This window comes from Pleurodeles waltl, chromosome 9 (genome assembly GCF_031143425.1).
Source record: "Pleurodeles waltl isolate 20211129_DDA chromosome 9, aPleWal1.hap1.20221129, whole genome shotgun sequence".
Classification (NCBI taxonomy): Eukaryota; Metazoa; Chordata; class Amphibia; order Caudata; family Salamandridae; genus Pleurodeles; species Pleurodeles waltl.
In genome coordinates this window covers 1,156,699,497-1,156,713,333 of record NC_090448.1, presented here as the reverse complement: position 1 = coordinate 1,156,713,333, position 13,837 = coordinate 1,156,699,497, and positions in this window count along the sequence as shown.

Here is a 13,837-nt window from a genome sequence, read left to right as displayed (position 1 = left end):
GCGCCACTTTTCTTGCGTCAGTCCCGACCCACCTAACGACAACATGGTTGCGCCGTATTTACAATACGGCGCACCATGGCGGTCGTTAGGACAATAGCGTCAACATTTTTGACGCTATTGTGGCACTTTGCTGCACTAGCTTAAAAAATGTTGACGCTAATGCAGCAAAGCACAGGGCGGCCCATTGATTAAAATGTAGGCGTCATTTAAGGCCTGCTCTGAGCAGACGTTAGAAAAGACAGGAAAAAACAGTGAATTGCAAATTTCACTGCGCCACTTTTTCGGGCCTCCCTGCGTCAGAGCACCCCCGTTTACATTATGCCTGGTGCAGGCATAATGTGGCACAAGGGTTTACAAAGTGGCGCAATGCAAGCATTGCCCCACTTTTTATATACGGTGTGGGAGAAGGGCCTCCTTAATGCCGTCTTGGTGTAAAGAAAAAACACGCTAGGGTGGCACAAGGTGGACATTGAACAAAAAAACGCTGCCGGAGCGTCAAAAAAATGATGCAACCATGGCACAAGCTCCATAATCTCCAAAGACATTAGCTACAGTTATAGTAGCCACAAAGTCTGGAGATGTTCTGTGCAAATTTGGTAATAAATGCAGGATACCAGCACAGAATGCACTATATTGCATAGATGGCTTTTATGCTCAAGGATGCTAGCTATTCAATATAAAGAATTTGTTATAAGCCTACCAAAACATTGAGCTGTGTCCTGATTTAGGGCATTTGAGATCACCTATTGCTTCAGGTGGGGTGTCCAGCTTGTACTGAGTAGCTATTGATTCTTGAATCACGGTGAAGAGTTACTAAGGGTTCTTAAGGCTAATGCAACATTTGTGGTGGAAGGGAAGACAATTATTTGTTAAGGACAATAAGTGCATTTCTGGGCATTACTTTAAGGAACAATTCAAGTTTTTGTATGCAATAATGACAATTTCGGATGACGTGGAGCCGGCCATGCAAAGGAAAACTGCTGGTCGAGGGTTCCAGTTGTATGTTATATAGGCCGCAACTGCTCCAAGGGTGGGATACTGCCCTAGGTAGGTTCGCTAGATCTAGTCATGAAAGCTCCATTGTCCAGTTACAAACACCACCTGAGATCTTCTTAAGGGTTAGCTGGGAAAAAAAATAAAAATTCATAGATAGATGTTTTTAGTCATTCTGAGCCTTTGAAATCTTCAAGGAGTAAAGAGATATAAAATGGATAGGGGACTAATACACAGCATTCTAGGAGTTCAAATCAAAGCGACATTTGTGTGGGGCCCCAATAAGTAAATGTGAGGCCTAAGGTAACACTATTTTACCCACTGGTTTTAGCATTAGTGGTGCTGGATTCTACCAGGACTAGGGATTAGAAGGCACAGAGATGCCCTGAAAGAAGCCGTGTCATATTATTCTGCAGCTCGATGCCCAGGCACAGGCATGTTGCACAGCCATGGAGCACCTTGAGTTGTATCTGATGCAGCAGTGGTGGGAGTCAGGAAAACCATGGAACATGAGATAAACACACTGGATGAGACAATAGACATTTTGGAAAAGAACTGGTCTGAACACCCACAAGTAGGGAGTGACTGATGGGTGTTAAAGAGAGATTAACCCACACTACTTTAGCAAGATGTCTTTTTCAAAATAAATACTTATCACATTCAGAGGCTGACAGGAGGGGACACCTACTAGCATTGCTTGTTCAACCTGAACAGAGGATCATATCAGCCAGATTAGAAACAAACAGGATACAGTAACACATATGCACATTGTCATCAGTTTAGCTTTCTACGGGTACTATTCAGGGCAGTATTAGGACAATGTCATGGAAACAGACAAAATGCTCAGTATGGATCTCGAGAAAGCACCTCTGGCTCGAATCACACAGGAACACTGCGAATAAATGAATCACCCCATAACTGATAATGAAATTAAAGATGTCATTAAAGAAGATCCAATGGACTCCCAGTAGAAATTTACAGCACTTATGCAGACATACTGGTACCACTTCCACCGGCGGTCTATATTGATGCATCAGAGACGGGCGCTCTCCCTGCCACAGCCAGGAAAGCATTGATAGTTTCACTAATTAAACCAGAATTAAGCCCACTGGATAGGGGCATCCGTAGACTCCTCTCTGGGCTAAATCCTAGCAAGATTCCTTCACCTCTTCCTACTGAAGATGGTGCACCCAGGTCAAAACCGATTAATTCCCAAACTCAATATCTCACAGAATCCACATCATCCTTACAGAATAATGGATGAGGGCCCTGGTGAACACCCTGATGCTGTGGTGCTCCCAATTGGCCAAGAAAGGCATTTGCTAGACTCATCTGGAGATATCTATTTGCGGTACTCTGACATATGGGGTTTGCAGAAAACATTTGATGCTGTATTTTTTATTTCTTATTATACATTAGCAATGCCACAAAGGTGAAATAATATCACCCCTGCAGCTATTCCTTGCAGAACAAGGCAGGTTTCCACTGTCACCCACGCTATTTACAGTGGTGATGGGATCCTCCACCATTGTAACCAGAGAAGAAGGGTTGGGGAGAGGACAGAAACTGGCTGATGGGGTATATGCCATTTCCTCATATTCTGACGATCTATTGATCTTTGTCAAAGATGAAATTCTGACTTGGTCCATGTGACTTTTAGCCTCAACAAGTTAAGTTGGTAGTCGAGTCTCACGCTTAATTAGAATAAAACATGACTTCCCTCTTGTGTGAACATCCAACAAGGCCCTGGCCGAGATATTATAGAAAGGACATAATCTTAGTAAATCTGGGAATATACCACTCAGATTCAGACCTACTGAAGGGAAACTTGAAAAGGGCACTACAATCCCTCAATGCCCGCATAGATTTTTGGAACACTCTACCAATATCAGTCACGGGCATCATATACTTTGCCAATATTGTTATGTTACCCCGCCTCAAGTACTATGTTGCCAATCTTCCAGTGTGGGTGCCCAGACCATTCTTCAGGGAACTGGAGTCTCTACCTGCCATGTGGATCTGGATATCAGGCACAAACAAAACTCAACCTCCTGATGAAGGAGGGCGTCCTGAGTGCACCAAAGTCTTAGCATTATTACTTATTGCCAGAACTTTAATGGACAGTGCAATGGGTTACCTCAAAACATATCCAAGAAGCAGGATTGAAAGGCAGCAAAATATCCATTAGTGAGACAAGAACATCAGACAGAGACAAGATTTTTCCAAGCAGAATTAAAATGATGGACGATGCAAGGGACACTTCCCAAACAATTTTCATTAGACGTTCCATCACTCCCACTATCATATGTGTGTAAAGTCCAGGGTTATATTATGGTGAAAGAGCTCAATGCCTGGACCAGACCAGCAGTGGAAACCTCAGGGACTGTCCTAACACCGCTTTACTTAAAACTTTAGATCAGCTGGAGGAAGAAGCGATCCCGGCTGCCCAATTTCTAACTTACAGCTCCCTAACAAGGGCTATTCACTCACAATAGAACAATGGCGAGGAAGAATCTCAAACTCATGAGTTGCTACACAATATATTCACTTTCAAGGAAAGCAGACAGACTACAACTATACGGACCATTATGAGAACCAATACAAACAGTGTGGGGAATAAATGTGTCTCAAACTTGGTGAAAGAAATGATTGATACAGAGTTGGAAAGGGCAATAGAGGACACTCACAGAGTCTCCAAGAATACTCAATTCAACGTCGTCCTATTCAATTACATACACACAACATATTTAACACCCAAGAGGCTTACCAAAATATATGCACAAGTAAATTTATATCCCAGATGGCGCTTAACAATGACAGATTGTTTCATATGGTATGAAATGCCCACATTCAATGATTTCTGGAAAAACAATCCGAACTCTGGAGGAAACTCCAGAACTCATCAGCCTACACTGAGCTGCAAAGTGTATCCTGACCCCCAAACCCCATAGATTTCCAGACCTAGCATTGTTACTAGCTAAAGGAGACACAGTGATGCCTTGGCTCTCAGTAATAGCCCCACCCCTTGGAAGATGGTGCATTGAGATGGTAAACTGGGAACAATCCAATTTTTGTTTAAAGATGCTTCCATGCACTGTTAGACAAGGATGCCCTCAAATTCTAGCCATGCACAGAGCCAATAAAATGCACAAACATACTCAATGATAAGCACATTTAAGATACAAGGCCTATAATTGTAATTAACAGCTACAGACAACATACATGACTCAGTGGTTGACATAACTATTGAACTCAAGACTTTCCTCCATTCCAAGCATCTTTTTACAATATCAAATTAGGATAAGCCCAGTTCCTGCTATATTACTGAAAACATGTTCCCCCCACACATAGACATCTACACGACTAACAACACAGCACGCCTCTTTGTCTAATCTACCCTTAGGAATGAGGCACTGAAAATGTCACTCACAAAAAGGCATGCGCGGTGGGCCTACTAGTGACCAGGGGGGGATTGACGGATTAAGGATGTGCTTCACAATTCTGCACCTTGAGAGAGAGTGATGCATAAGGCACATGTATGTTGTGTTTCTTAGCATTTCACTGTTTTAGATCTTGCCTGTAAGCATGCTCCTTATCTTAGTACAGCTAGACTGTCACATTAAAAAAGACGAGGAGGTGGGCAGTTGGTGAATTATTAAAGAAGTAAAGACGTGCTTGTGTTTTGTGAAGTGAGTGCTCAAGTACCCGAAATGCAATGGATCAACTTTACTTTAAACTAAATTAAGTATTTGGGGGTAATTCCTCCATTGAACATGTGTACTCCTCCCTGTCACAGACGTTTTGAGGCATGGGCAAAGTAGGGCCTGGCACAGGGACCTAGCCTTTCAGCCACCCCTGAGTAGAGTCTGTTCTGCAGAGTCCTGCCGTGATGGCCTTGAATAATTCGTAAACCGATAGTTTAACTACTGTTTTACTTTAATTTATTTTTAATGTGGATGATGTACGTGAGTCAATTGCAGGCATTTTGGAGAGAACTACTTATGTATTCCAACACTTGCAACACCCAGAACATTTTTCTTGTAAATCAAAACAGGGCTTCACATACAAGAACTGGGAAGGTCACAAAGATTATTTGCAATATTACTGAGCTTCTGCTGCATTACAATATTGAAAATACACATCACTGTCCCTGGATATTAGATGTAAACAGATTTAGAATTTGGACCAGTGTGCCTGTTCACTGTCAGTGACCTGGCTCAAGAGAGCACGAAAGAGCTAAAATTGGATCATATAAATGCAAAGCTGTTACGAGCAGGGGCCCCCAAAATACACTTTGCCTAGGGTCCCCAAAATCTTTAAATGTCCCTGCACCCTGTAGATTGTACACCCGTGCAAATAATGATATTCACAGATATCTGTGTCTAGGAGGGGTGTCTTGCAGAGTCTGAGACACTTAGGAGCAGGTGGGTTCCACCTCTAACCACAGTGAACCTGGAGCATCACCTTGTTTCTGTCAGAAAGGAGGAGACCCAAAGAGCAAAATGGTTCCTGCGTCTCTATCAACAACTAGTTAGGGTGAAGTGGACTGTGAAAATGGGAAAGGTAAAGATGCTTTACATGAGAGTATGATACAGAGCAGAGATTTAAGGAACGGGTTATGGAAAAGGTGACTTAGGGGCTGAGTAGTAGTTTATCTGGCAGTGCCAACTTGCGGTGTAGGCAGAAGACATAGGGCCTGAGTTAGAATTCGGTGGATGGGTTACTCCATCACAATGCTCCCCTGAAATCGAAATCCCATTATATCCAATGGAATTTAGATTTCCGCAGACAGGATATCCATCACTGTCATGATGGAGTAACCCATCCGTTGAGTTCTAAATCAGGGCCATTGTCTTTTCCCCCTCTAGTAAAGGTCCGTACACCATATCTCAAGATCCTCACCTGCTTGCAGGGGATCTCTGTGATGAAAGTGCAAACAATGATATGTCAAATTAACCTTCTTCGAAAGTCAATGATAAGTAGGCAACCATATTTTTTTGGGTCTGTCAGCATTCTCATTTGCTTTCCAGCAACAAACACCAGAAGTAGAGATTTCTGCTAAAAAGTGCAAAAATGTGTGCCTGAGATGTAGGGAGTCAGGGGAATGTTCCAATTCCCTTCCTGGGACGGTCCCAAGAAGGTAACTTGAAAATAGTGGCGATAGCCCTGTTCTAGCCCCGCTCTGCTTAAAGTGGCAGAACCACTGCTACAACCTGGTGGTCTTGTGGTGGAATGACAAGGTCAATGTTTTGCAATGTAGTAGCCAACAGAAGATCTGGCCAACAACCTAGCAGTTCTTCATCCTCTATATGAAGTGAAGGAAACCCAAGTCTGGTGGGGTGCTAGCAAAATCAACTTATAGCAGTGTTTCCACCCTACCAGACTCCACATTGGGCCCTTAGTAGTGGTTTGCAAGTCAATACCAGACCTGGAGGAAACATGTGTTTTCAAAACCATACGAGATGAAGAAAAAGAAGAAGAATGCCCTTGTGATGGAAAATGGCGAAGCAGGGACTTTGATTAGATTGCATGTGGTGCGTTGCCAAGTTACTAAAGATGTCCTGTAGTATTGTGAGGACAGATTCAAAGATGTTGCATCAGAGGAGAACAAACGTATGAACCTCCAGGCAATAAAATCCACAGTGACAAAGAACTGCACATCTCCAATACAGGTTAGATCTTTTATAAAGTTCCACAGTATTTTAATATTTGTTTTTATTTTGCTGACTTTTTCATGTTTCAAAAAGGAGATGTGTGTTGTAAAGCGACCTGCTGGGATGGGCAGGTGGGAGGTCTGCAGTGCAAGGCGAACTGTAGATTCTCTATGATGCCAGAAGGAAATGGTGTATTTAGGAAAAGTGCCTTGTGTATATCAGAAAGTACAATGATGAAAATTAATGAATACCACTTTGAGTGACTACAAGTGCTCTAGAGACCACACCTACTGTGGCGCATCTTGAGAATGGAGTGAGTGATCTAGATTATGTCAGCATCCACACCTGAGGTTCCCTTTCCAAGGTGCTGCTATGATGGTTTAAGCCAAACTGGATAATTCTACTCTTTACTTTGACTTTCCTTCAGAATTTGGAGGATTTTCACTTCCAGTCTAACTTTAAATCGGACACCTAAACTAAAAAACCATCTACAGCTAAAATATCGTCTTACTCACTGTCTTTTAATACAGTGTACCAGTATCCCCTCCCTTGCAGTGATGCTCCAGGCCTTCTGCCCTCATTCTGTGATGTCCTCATGTCTCAGAGTTCAGCTCTTTTTCCCTGGAGCTCAGATCTTGGCTTGCTGACGTCCACGCCTCGCTGCCGAGCTTTAAATACATTTAAAGGGAAATTATTTGCATCGAAAAATCCTATTTAACTGGTTATTGCGTTGAAAAACCTACATGGAATGACCTGGTGCTTACCCGACAGAGGGGCATTTTCACAAGACCCGACAGGAGGCCGGTGCGACCGGAGGTGCGCTGCGTGAAGCACACGCAGACAGTTCTAAAAAGGGAATGAAATTATTCGTGTTTTTGCTGCAATCTCGGCCTTCCCTTCCCAGCGCCCATTCCCCATCCTCCCGGCCTGCCTCTCGCCAGACTTCCACTCCATTTGCTCTAAAGGAGATTGAGAAGGGAGTGAACGGCTGAGTGCAGTTGGAAAAAAAGCCCAGATGAAGAATGCAGTAGAGACACGCACCTCCATGGATCCTTTTAAAAAAAGTCCACATATTAATTTTTTACCATTGAGGGTGCCATTAGGAAAATGGCTAAAGACCCAATTTATTCCAATAATCATTACGCTGATGAAAAAATTTCCTGCGCCAGTAACTGATTTATGCCTGAACAGCGTTTATTAGTAGGGTTAATGATACCAGCGCCACTTGGGAAGAAAGATGAAAATCTTCAATAGAAGTTATTACATTTAAATGGATTTAATGTTTAATATTTTAAGAAATCATTTCGCGTAAATAGGTATCATGAATCACAGGAAATCCGCTATGATGCAATTAAAACTTGTTTTTCCCACTAGTTCTAGAGATTGTGTGTCTCTCAGATTCCCTCGGGCCCTCACCTCTCCAGCCAGCAGGACTCCTTCTTCGGTTTGGTACATTTCTGTGGTTTTTCCGCCCCATTCTTTGCCTGCATTGGTCCAGATGTGCCACAAAGAACTGCAGAGACAGAGTATGGTGGTACCAGTCAGTGCCTTCCATGCAGGATGGTGCCATGTGCAACCATCTGTGTGGTCTCCGTGGAGAAACGCACTCACACCCAGTGATTAACAGCTGACGAAACATTTAGGATAAATACAAAATCTGTGGAAGGAAAAAGTTTGTTTGTGGACCGAATTCACCACGTTTCACAAATTTGTTCTACAGGGTAAATTTTTGGAACAAACATTGGTTGTCATGAAGTTAATAGGAGCAACCCCCTTCTCTGAGCCGAAACTTACTGGACCTATGTCATCAGTACAATCCCTCGTAGACAAATTATGCATACTTAAGAGCTGGGGCATAGCAACAGAAGGATCTGCAGGGCTTATAGTAGGGGATCTAAGCGCCTTATTGGAGGACAGGGTATCAAGGTCCTCAGACACAAGTGAAAGCTGACGCTCTGCCAACGTAATTTCATTTGGTACAAGGTCCGCCGCCCGCACTATGAAGCTGTCAATTGATGAACGTGGGTGTGTTTGTGAGCCCAGGTAGGCGCTGGTAGTGGCCTTTCTTTTGCCCATACTAATCACCAAATCCTCAAAAAAGCAAAAACAACAATAATTGTTTGCACACAGTACCATGAGAAGAGAAGGGCAAGTAAGTCAGTCTTAACAGGGCCAAAAGGAGGAGACGAAGAAGATGGATCTGGCCTCTGTTGGTCTGTGATGGACCAAGAAGGGCCCATGTCCGGGCACATCCTGCGCATGTCCCGAGCTGCAGGACCCAGGGCATGACTTTAAGCACCTCCTGGCGAGGGAGCATCTCTTGCGGCTCCTCAGTGTAGCAAGTGAGGCTGGGGCATGTAGCCAGGTGCCCCCAGCCACTGGTAAGGGTTCCCCGTGCTGCAAGACCCGGAGTGTGACTTTAAATGCCTCCTGGCACGAGAAGAGGGTTGGCGGCTCCTCAATGCCGCAAGTTATGCTGGGGCGTGTAGTCAGGAGCCTCCAGCCACCGTTAAGAGTTCCCAGATATGTGAAATTCTGGACTACTGCCAACTCATGACCTTTGACAAAAAAGACTTTCCTTTTTGCTTTTCCTGTCCCACACATACACCATCATAACAGTTTTGGTTAGGTTAAAATTATGATCTCTCTCCTCCATAAACGCGCCAAAGCTGTCAGTTAAGCTCTGCAAGGCGTTTGCCGTTCTGGATATTAAGACAGCATCATCAACATACAGGAGGATTGGAGTCATTTGTTCATCCCCGGTGTCCACATTCACCTGCTTCAAGAATTTATCCACTCCATTAATATAAAGTGAAAACACAAAGGGTGAAAATGTTTCTTCATGGGGTGCATTCTCCATTTGTCCCATACCGGCCCTGAGTGGTTAAGTGGTCATACAACTGTGAAAGAAATGAAATCAAATGGAGCACTCATTAATTCCAAGGTCTGCCACAGTTTTGCATGATTTACCATATCAAAAGCACTGCTTAGGTCTGCGAAGCAGAGATGGACTGTACCTTTCTTGGCCATGGCGTACTTTCTTATGATAAGGTTGAGATTAATGCGTTGCGTGCCGGCTTCTCTCCTGCACCCATACTGCGATTCGGTGAACACCTGATTTTCGTCAGCCCTTGTCTCCAGTCTCTCAAGGAGAATTCTGCCCATCAATTTGGCAGAAGATTTCAGGAGAGAAATTGGTCTATAACACCTAGCGTCCCCCCATTCCCTTTTTGAAAATGTGGACTTTTACATTCAGCCCTGGAAGGCGGGAGGCTTCCTCTGGCAGCCACACTGCAAATCTGAGTCAGAATGGGTACCCAGAGTGGGGGATGAGATGTGTAAGTGTCTATAGGCCCACCATTGGGTCCTTCCCAAGGGCACACTCTACCGACTTCACTAATGCTAATATCTTTCAGAAGTGATGGTCCTATAGAATAAGTGACCCCTACAGGGGAAACAGTACACTCATCGTTAGGGTTAACAATACCGCTATAAGGCCTAATTCAATCTGACTGGGAGGCAAGTGCCTCAACCCTAGGTGGGATCCTTTGTGAAATGGCTAATTAATTGTCTTCCAAAAAAGAGTGTGATCTTTAATTTCATCTGCCTACCTTGTCGTAGTTGGACTCTTGCTCTAAGGAAGACTGCTGTTTTAGGGATGACAGTACCCAAATAGTAAAAGTTGATTTGTGGCAGACTTTACGCATGGACTCAAGAGTGCGACATCTCAGGGGAGTTGTGGTTAAACTGAGGTTACCCCTTTCTCACATGAGCAACAAGTCTCAGTCACACACAGGCAATGAAGAAGATGCAGTAAAGTTTTCAATGGGTTTTATTTATAAGACTGCAATCTGCTGTAAAATGCATGGGCTGCAATGATTAGTATAAAGAACAATGCAAGAAACAGTCTTGTAAAAATTAGAGTCATGAATATAAACACCCCCACCATCTTCCAATAAGATGAGATGTGAAATTGGCCCTAACAACCTAGCATGGTGAACCTAATCTCTAACCTGAAGAGAGCTAGGTGTATTAAATCTAATCTGCCAGCACCATGTCCATGAGAAATGGCCCCCCAACCCTTGTTACCTTGGAATGAGGTCTCTAGATTAGACTCTGTGGGGACACGAAGGCTGGGTCTGCATCAACAACATGTAGCATAGATAGCGTTGATGCCATCTGGTAGGAATACCCCTGATAACCTTGTCCGTGTGAGATGTATTTATACAGATCTTGTAGGACCCCAGATGCAGGTATGTTCCCAAACAATAGATAAGAAGGCATGCTTGGGGCTGCAATTATATAAACAATTCCCTCCAAAAGTACAGTATTCTCCTGTAAGTGGGAAAGAACATGGTGTGAATACCTACGTATATCACTTGTCTTTGACACTGATAGTGACGCGTTCACAGAGTGGCTCTGATAACGTGAAATCAAAACATCTTCCTAACTATAAACATAGCAGCCATCTTGTAAGAAATAATTAAATAAATGCGCTAAAACAGAGCAGGCTAACTAGGTTAAAAGTCACTAGGTGACGGGGGCACAGGCCTGCAAGCCAAAAGGCTAAGCTATCTCCTGATTCCCAATAAAACCAAATAGGATTTGCTAGAAGGCCTTCTCTCAAAGTTCTGTCTTCCTTTTCTCTAGTGCTCGCTTATAACAAAGCTTCAGGTTTTTAATTTCCTCCCTATTTCTGCGTGTAACCTGTGAAGTTTTATTTCTTGTTCTGATTCACCTGCATACAGTTATGATCAGACCATGGTATACCATACTATGTTCAAACTGAGCACCACATTACAAGTTTGACGGTCTCACCACGAGACCACCAAACTAGCGGGGAGGACGCCACTGCCATGGCGATGGAATCCACCCTGAGCGTATTATAATGTTCCTGCTGGTCAGCCCAGAGGGAACATTGTAATATGTGTTCCCAGTGGTCAGTCTGACGTGAACCTTTCTACAATATAGGACTCTGCTCCGTTAAGGAAACCGAGTCCTATATCATAGCACAGAGGGGGGGCATCCAGCACCCTCAGAATGTGCACTGTCTGCAGAGCAGACAGTGCGGTTTTCAATGGTGCTGGGCAGGGAGGCCCCTTTTATGGGCAGTGCAGGGGTCCCCTTGTGGCCCCCAGCACACCTCGCCGCCAGCCTTTCCAGGTCAGTGAAACCACCATGAAAAGGCTGGCTGAGTACAACTCTGACTGCCATCACCACATCGGAAACCATGTTCCCGGCAGGGATGGCGGTCCCCTGGTGGGTCTGCCCGCCAGGGTTCTAATTAGGCAGTCAGACCGCTCGTAGTGCGGCGATTCGACCATACACGTGAGTGTGGCGGTCGAAGGACTGCCACACTCATAATGAGTCCCTAAGTTCCTTAATTGACTTAGCTGATTTGCTGGCTTCAATGGGCTGCCTGCTTTTCATAGCTGGTGGAGAGGTTAGCTCATTATTTTGTGAGAGCTCCATGACCTCTAGGGGTGCAGACAAAATACAAGGTTGATTTGCCCAGTTAGAACTATTTACAGCCATACAAACATGATCCGGTGACTTATGTGACCACGGAGTTCATGAGATAACTTCATTGAGGATGCCTAGCAGCATGAGACTCAATATTTTACAAGTTCAAATGCTAGCGCAATAAAACTAACAAACTGTTGAGACTGGGCTAGTCACCTGAAAAGCAGGATTTCTGCAGGGGCGATGGTATGCCCCTGACCTCCTGGAACACCTCTCGGCACTTCCTGGTGGACACAGAAACCCCGGCTGGTGTCCCAAAAGGAAAGGGGGAGTAGAAGAAAAAGAGACAAAACACTGCCACGTCTTGCCGGTCCAGCCAGGCACCCTGTATCTTCGGGGGCAGGTCGTTGTTGACAGAGTGATAGTAGAGTTAGTGCACTCAACTTCCTTGAAACTGAATCTCTCTTTCTGATATGGGTACGGGAGTGGGAGAAGAACACCAGGATGCTCCAGCACTTTTCTGGGATAATAATAACTGTTGGCACAATTACTAACACTGCATTACCAAAAACCTAAACTGAGTACTATAACAATAAGTACTGCAACACTAGGGCTGGCTTCACAGAGATTCACTGCTGCACGCTACAATTAGAACTGTGGAGCACTTATCATGCACAAGAAAGACAAACAAGGGCATTAATTATATCACATATAACTTTCCTGCATGCATAGGGTTAAACTAAAAGGAACAAAAACAATCTAAGAAATACAAATGTCCACTCTGGGTTCAAACAGTTAGGGTGACACAGTTTGGTTTGGCTTCACTGTGTGTGTGAAAAACCCTTCAAAAAGCAAATTCCTCAAACCTGAAACACAGGCATGAATGAAACAATTTAAATTCAAGAGTTCTGCTATTAGAGAAAGAAAAGTCACACAAATGCTCTTTTAAAATTGCACTGTCACTTTTTGTAGTACTTGAGCTCAAGCAGATTTCCTGAATCACATTTAGGCAAGTTACTACAATAATAATGTAGAATGTTCAGAAATGTATTTGTCTCTTCAAGATAAGCACTCTGCCAAAACACGAGGTCTGAAATACACCAGCTGTTCTAGCAAAGCTCGGTGCTCAAAGAACAAACTCCCTGGAAAGTACTAGTCACTCAGCTGCAGTCTTTTCCGGAGTGTTGGAGGAACGCCTGGTGTCAGCTGGTACAAGAACGAACAAAAGAATTGCCTCAAAAGTCCTGAATACGAGGATGACAGCAGGGGCTGGGCTGCCAAGTCAGATGCTGAGATCAGGAAGAAAAACAAAGCCAAGCAGGGAGGCATGCTTCACTCTGCTATTTATAGCCAATCAGGAAGGCAGTTGATTTTCCACGTATGGATGAGTCACCACACCCAATTAGAAGAACATGTCTACACCTGCTCACATTAGCAAACAAGCATTGGTAAAACAAGCATTGATAAAACCAATTGTGTAACACAGCACATTATGTTTACTTAAAAACATGAAGGTTTAACTAAGAACAGAGATGTGATTTAACCCTAATCCCTGGGGATGCTGACAGAGAATGCAGGAGGCACCTTGGGGATTCCTGACAGTCCTCCCCACCAAGGACCATCTCAAAGGGCAGGGCTTGGAAGGGTGCAGGAGATGGAATTGTTTAGTAAGACGTGGAGCATGAACTGTGGACGCGGGTTCCCAGGAATTGTCCTCAGGCCAATAG